This window comes from Dipodomys ordii, unplaced genomic scaffold (genome assembly GCF_000151885.1).
Source record: "Dipodomys ordii isolate 6190 unplaced genomic scaffold, Dord_2.0 Scaffold78, whole genome shotgun sequence".
Taxonomy (NCBI): Eukaryota; Metazoa; Chordata; class Mammalia; order Rodentia; family Heteromyidae; genus Dipodomys; species Dipodomys ordii.
This window is the reverse complement of record NW_012267294.1, coordinates 161,654-168,103: the sequence shown is the minus strand read 5'-3', so window position 1 is coordinate 168,103 and position 6,450 is coordinate 161,654. Positions and strand designations below refer to the sequence as shown.

At 44.8% G+C, this 6,450-nt stretch overlaps 1 protein-coding gene across 3 annotated transcripts in view; it reads right to left on the bottom strand.

The window, feature by feature from the left end:
- Chi3l2 (chitinase 3-like 2) overlaps window positions 1-651 on the bottom strand; it is a 24,998-nt gene extending 24,347 nt beyond the window's left edge. For 2 of the 3 annotated variants that reach the window (XM_013024645.1, XM_013024644.1), the window contains exon 1: window positions 583-651. The gene's annotated coding sequence lies outside the window, so the exon portion shown is untranslated. The remainder of the gene's footprint in view (window positions 1-582) is intronic. The other variant, XM_013024646.1, reaches the window with a different exon arrangement.
- Between the last annotated feature and the right edge of the window lie 5,799 nt (window positions 652-6,450).

The window sequence follows — 6,450 nt, the reverse complement described above, 5'->3', positions numbered from 1 at the left end:
GTTTACACTCCCACCAACAATGAAGTAAGGTTCCCTTCTGTCCACATCTCCTCCAGCATCTGTTGTTATTAGAGTTTTTGATTATAGCCATTCTAGCTGGGGTGAGGTGGTATCTCAATGTTGTTTTGATTTTTAAAGGTAATTTTAAAAGAAAAATAAAAAATATTTATATTTTGTTTATAGTATTTGGGGGCAATTAAAAAATTATAATGTACTCCAATCAGGATATCTTGATTTACAGCTCCAGCTTGTAACCTGGGAAAGCAGTTGCACGACAGTGCTATATGCAAGGAAAAATGGAGGAGAGAATTAAAGGCAAACACCAAAGCTGGAAAAGAGGATTGTGGGAAATTCTGTACTGCTGTGTATCAGCCAGGCTGGCTTTCTCCAGAAAGCAGGCTTTGAGCTTGGGTGGTGGGATCAGGCTCAGCGAGTCTGCACACTAATAGGAAGGAGGAGTACAGACATACTGAGCTAAGTCCTTAGAGAGGTCTCCAGTATGAATCAGGTGCCCTATGGCAGGCAGGAACAATTGGGGATGATGAATGAGAGTGTAGGGGCACTATGGGAACTGAGACTTACCAGACAGGTATGAGGATGTTTATTTCTTGCCATATAAACGCAAAGGTGAGGCACTGTCGCCTACTCCAGATCTTGGCTGCAGGGAGAGCTCTCCTCTACTTCGGAGCTACCTCCAGCAGCAGGTGACCAAAAGAAACATCGCCCTCTTGTGGCAGTTGTCTGGTAACACAACAGTTGTATGGCTCAGTGCTAAGTGTCCAGAGAAGGTACTGTATCTGCCCATGCAGGCTGTTCAAACCATGATCCTCACATCTCAGCCTCCTGAGTAGCTAGGATTACAGGTGTAAGCACTGGCACCCGGCTCAATAAATATTATATTATATGATCAGACACACATAGGCATTGCACCATTGTGTTCCACTCCTAAGAGTATCATCCTTTGGTCTCACTTGAATTTTTGAGGCTTCACCTTTCTATCCTTGCTTTGGGGGCCTGGTTTAGGTCTAAACTTGCTGTGATTTTTGTTATTGTTGTCTAAGTCTGAGGAAGAGATTAATTGTTTTTAGCACATCTCAGCACCAGTGGGATATCCAGTAAGAGGACACAGGAGAGAAGTTTCAAGTCTTAGGACTCAGAGAGGAAGTAGAGCCGTAAAGGAGAGGGGCATTTGCCCTCTGCTGAGCGCTATGAGCCTGTGCAGCACTCACGGAGCCTAAATAAACTCAGGCGAGTGAAAAAGCAGGGAGGAAGATAATGTACACCAAAGGCCCCGCCCCCATCCCCAACACCCACTTTGTACGGAAATGTCACTGAGAAGTTATGAGACGCATGAGAAATTACTGTCATACCTGATCTAAGCATCTCACGCATACATTCTTCTGGACTTGGTGTGCTGGACTGATAGAAACAATAACTTCAATAAAGGGCTTTAAAACTTCTTCCTTCCGATTGGGATGGGGGGAGGGGGAGGCTGGGAAGGGATGGGAAGGGTAAACAAAGGAGGAGGATGCAATGCTTGGTAAGAAATGTACGCATTATCCTGCCCATGCAATTGTAACCCCTCTGTACAGTATGTTCACAAATAAAATAAAATTAAATTTAAAAAAAAAACTTCTTCCTTCCACGACATCGGATGTGAGCTCGAGACTGTTTCTTGCCCATCTCTCATATATCTTGGAACTTTTGTCTTAAACAAAACAGTACTTCAGAGCCTGATTTAGCAGTGAACAGCTATAATTCCAGCCCTTGGAAGGCAAAGGCAAGAAGATGGAGTGTCTGAAACTAACCTAGGCTTTTGCTCCCCCAAAACGAACAAACAAATGAACAAACAAACCAAAAAGGAGGTGCTCCACAAGTCACTGCTAAATGAGCAAGTGTGGAATGGATGAGTGAGCCAGGCAACAATGGCTCACACCTGTAATCCTAGCTACTCAGGAGGCTGAGATCTGAGGATCACCCAAAGCCAGCCCTGGCTGGAAAGTCCCTAAAACTCTTATCTCCAAACAACCAGCTGAAAGCCAGAAGTGGAGCGGTGGCTCAAGTGGTGGAGAGCCAGCCTTGGGTGAAAAAAGCTAATGGAGAGCAGCCAGGCCCTGAGTTCAATCCCTAGGACTCACACACACACACACACACACACACACACACACACACTAATAATAATTAATGCATCATTCATATCATTCATTTGTACACACAGCAGGTCCGTTCTTGTGGATGATAATGAACAGGTGATCTCTTGGGCGCCCAGCATCGTAGTGACTAAGTTTGCTAGGAACTGAAAGATGTTGCATGTTTTTTTGCCTGCTTGACCCACCTGTGGGAACTTCACTTAAAAGCAGGATGTGGGCTAAGAGTTTCTCCCCTTCCTATTTCTGAGGGTGGGGGGGAGAGCACAGACAGTGCCTCTGATCTGTTAGTGGGGCCTCCGTAGGCGTGGCCACATCTGCAGGGCTGAGAGCTGAGTGGGAAGGGAAATAAAGGCAGCAGCCAGTCACGAGATACAAGCCACCCATAGTCACTCATGCTGTGGAAATGGAGCCGGGACACTCAAGGCACTGAGCTGATCATTCATCATCCGCCTTGGATCTGTCCTGACCTCTGCAAGGCAGTGTCTAGTTAAGGTTGGATAACATGGAGATAAGACACCTCCAACTGGACACCTGGGGAAATTAGCCAGGACAATGCATGTGAACTACGCAATGCATACTATCAAATAGTAGTTTCTAGTTATTTCTAGATGTTCAAATCTTCGTCACAATGAAAAAGAAGAGAAGCCAGGGCTGGGAAGGTGGCTCAGTGGTAGAGCACTTGCCTTGCATTCCTGAGGCCCTGGGTTCGATTCCCCAGCACCACATAAGCAAAAAGAAAAAAGCCGGAAGTGGAGCTATGGCTCAAGTGGTAGAGCGCTAGCCTTGAGCTGAAGAGCTGAGGGACAGCGCCCAGGCCCAGAGTTCAGGCCCCATGACCGGACTCCCACCCCCCCAAAAAAAAAAGAAAAAGAAGAGAAGCCAGGTGCTAGTGGCTTGTGCTTATAATCCCGACTACTCAGGATTGTTGTTCAAAGCCAGTCCAGGAAGGAAAGTTCATGAAACTCTTATCTCCAATTAACTATCCCTTCCCTCCCCCCCAAAAAAAGCCAAAAATGGAGCTGTGGTTCAAGTGGTAGAGTGCTAGCCTTGAGCAAGAAAGCTTAGGGACAGCACCCAGGCCTTGAGTTTAAGTCCCTGACAGACAAAACAAAACCAGACAGGTCTGAGTAAGTAGGCATGCCATTTGTTGTGTTTTGGTGATACTGGAAGTGGAACCTGAAACCTTATGCTTGCTAGACACATTCTCTACAACCTGAGCCACAGCTCCAACCCCACAATGGGATTTTTATGAGAGGAGTGACTCTTAGATTTTAATGCAATAGTTCTGGATGCTATGTGAGAATAAATGGAAAGGGGAAAGGTTGATCAAAGTGGTTCCGTTAAAAGAGTATTGCATTATTATAAGTTCATGGTAGGGCTGGGAAGGTGGCTCAGTGGTAGAGCGCTTGCCTTGCATGCATGAGACCCTGGGTTCGATTCCTCAGCACCACATAAGCAAAAAGAAAAAAGCTGGAATTGGTGCTGTGGCTCAAGTGGTAGAGCACTAGCCTTGAGCTGAAGAGCTGAGGGACAGCATCCAGGCCCAGAGTTCAGGCCCCACAACCGGGCCCCCCCTGCAAAAAAAAAAAATAAGTTCATGAGACTCTTATCTAAATTAGCCAGCAAAAAGCCAGACGTGGAGTTATGGATCAAGTGGCATACCAGTCAGCCTTGAGTAAAAGAAAGCTAAGTGAGAGTGTGAAGCCCTGAGTTCAAGTGCCAGTTCTGGCACAAAGAGAAGGGGGGGTGGGGAGTTGGTGTTGGTAATCAGGAGAGAAAGAGACAACAGGAAAAATTCTCAAACAGGCTAAAGTTAGGGGCTGGGAATGTGGCTTAGTAGTAAAGTGATTGTCCAGCATTCATGAAGCCCTGGGTTCCATTCCTCAGCACATAAACAGAAAAAGCCGGAAGTGGCGCTTGTGGCTCAAATGGTAGAGTGTTAGCCTTAAGCAAAAGAAGCTCAAGGACAGTGCCCAGGCCCTGAGTTCAAGTACCAGAACTGGCAAAAAAAAAAAAAAAAAAAGCAGGCTAGTGTTAGTTGGCACTGTAGTGATGTTTCTTCTGCATTAATCCTTCTACACAAAACTTATCCCAAGATAACTGAAAGATAACTTATCAATGGACCTTACAAGGAAATTAACTTTAAAATGGCCAAGCTGTTTTTTGTTCTTTGTTTTTGTCTTTCTCTGTCTATAAAACCAATCTCTTTGGTCCAGCAAATTTTTTACCCATGCGCACGTGCGTGCGTGTGTATGTGTGTGTGTGTACTGGTATTGGGACTTGAACTCAGGGCTTAGGTATTATCCCTTAGCCTTTTGGGGGTAGACAGGGCCATAGCAATGTAAGGAAATATCTTCTACAGAATTCAGATATTACCGCATTTCTAGATTTAGAGTTGATACAAGTGAGAGGTTGGTCAAACTTTAGTGATACAACATTCCTATACTCTCATCTAGTAGCCATGTGGATCTCAGGTAAGCTACCAGATTCTTAGGAAATGATTATTAAAAGTCACCAAAGATAGTCTTTTTGCTTTTGAACAAATCATGTTCTCATCAGCCAAAGCCAAAGCAGGCTTTTCAATATGGATGTGGCTTCTTCATACTCATAGACCTTTAAATTGTTATGTAATTTAGTCCTTTGGCAATTATGTTACCACCTAGGCCTTGGGTTCATTGTTTCAATTCAGTAAATGATTGACAGAAAGGACTGAGAAAGATAGAGTAAGAATTTGAGAGTTTAGCAAGGAGCAATAAAAAGAAGAATCCCAGACCATTTACCTGTTGGTAACTGGTAAGTAGGTATAACCCCCTGACCAGAGAGAGCCACCTTACCCCATAGGAGGCCTGAAAGGCCATAAAGGCCAAGAGACAGAGTGTAAGAGTGAATGATTTATTACAGGAGCTAAGTTAGTGGGAAGCAAATGTAATAGATTTCTCCAAAGAGGAGTCCCAGGGCAGGAAGAGCAATGACATCTTCCTGGATTTCTCCTTGTATCTTTATTATCCCCTCCTCGACCCTGTCTTTCCCTGCTTGGCAAGTGTAATGTTCATGGTTTCCTGTGAACATCTTCATTGGACCTTTGCTTTAGAGCACATATTCAGAAGGCTCAGAGCACAGACAAGCCGGCTCTGATCCAGGGGCCTCAGGCCTCTCCCCTCTGGAGTGGATCCTCATTCTCTTCTTCTCTGTGCTGCCTGCATAGTTCTAAATCTCCCTCACCTGAACTCTACATCTCCTTTCTTTGAAGGGAAGGATTTCAGAAGGGCAGGGCGTGGTAGTGCAGGACTATAATCCCAGGACACAGGAAGTAGAAAAAGGAGGATTGTGAGTAGGATCTGGGCTAGCTTGAGCTGTTGTCTGAAAACAAATAAACAAATGAACAAAACTACAATAAAGGTGTGTCAAAGGATTTCGCGGAGTTTCTAGCAGACAAGAATCCTATTAGTAGGAAGAAGTGATAGGAGACCAAGACAGAAGATGGTGAGTTGATAATGGACAATTTCTGCTATTGATTTCTTTTGGTGGTACTTGGGTGTGTACTCAAGGCTTCACACTCCCTTGGCTTGCTTCTCAGCTGACACTTTACCACTTGAGTCACACCTTCTAGCCCTGCTTTTTCTTGATTACTTTGAAGAGTTTCACAAACTTTTCTGCCCAGGTGGCCTCAAACCTTATAGATCCTCCAGATCTCAGCCTCCTAGAAGCTAGAATAACAGATGCCAAGACAGCTCTATCACTGATTTTTGCAATTTGGTATGAAATATCCCCTCCTTGCTCAGGTTTGGCAGGTATATATTTTAATCATGTTGATAGGGTGTTGGCGTATCATGATTATGAAGAGCTGTTAAGTACATACATTTTGGTACTGGAGATTGCTTACACAAGCAATCAGGAGGGCCTGGGAGGAGAGCATCATTTCAGATGATAAGGCTGAAGGAAAGCACTCCATTTTGTTCCTTTGGCTCCTTCAACCTTTCCTTCCTCTGAGCCCATCTGCGAATTCCAGTAGGGAAAGGAACAATGGATAAACATCTTGGGACAAAAGTCAAGAAGATAAGAACAAAAAAGGAAAGGAGGAAAGAAGGAAGGAAATAAAGAAAATAAATCGCATAAGCAGAATGTTCAGCTTGTGCTGTCAGTACAAGAGGAGGGATAAAGAAATCTTGGAGGGGCTGGGAAGGTGGCTCAGTGGTAGAGCGCTTGCCTTGTATGCCTGAGGCCCTGGGTTTGATTCCTCAGCACCACATAAGCAAAAAGAAAAAGCTGGAAGTGGCGCTGTGGCTCAAGTGGTAGAGCG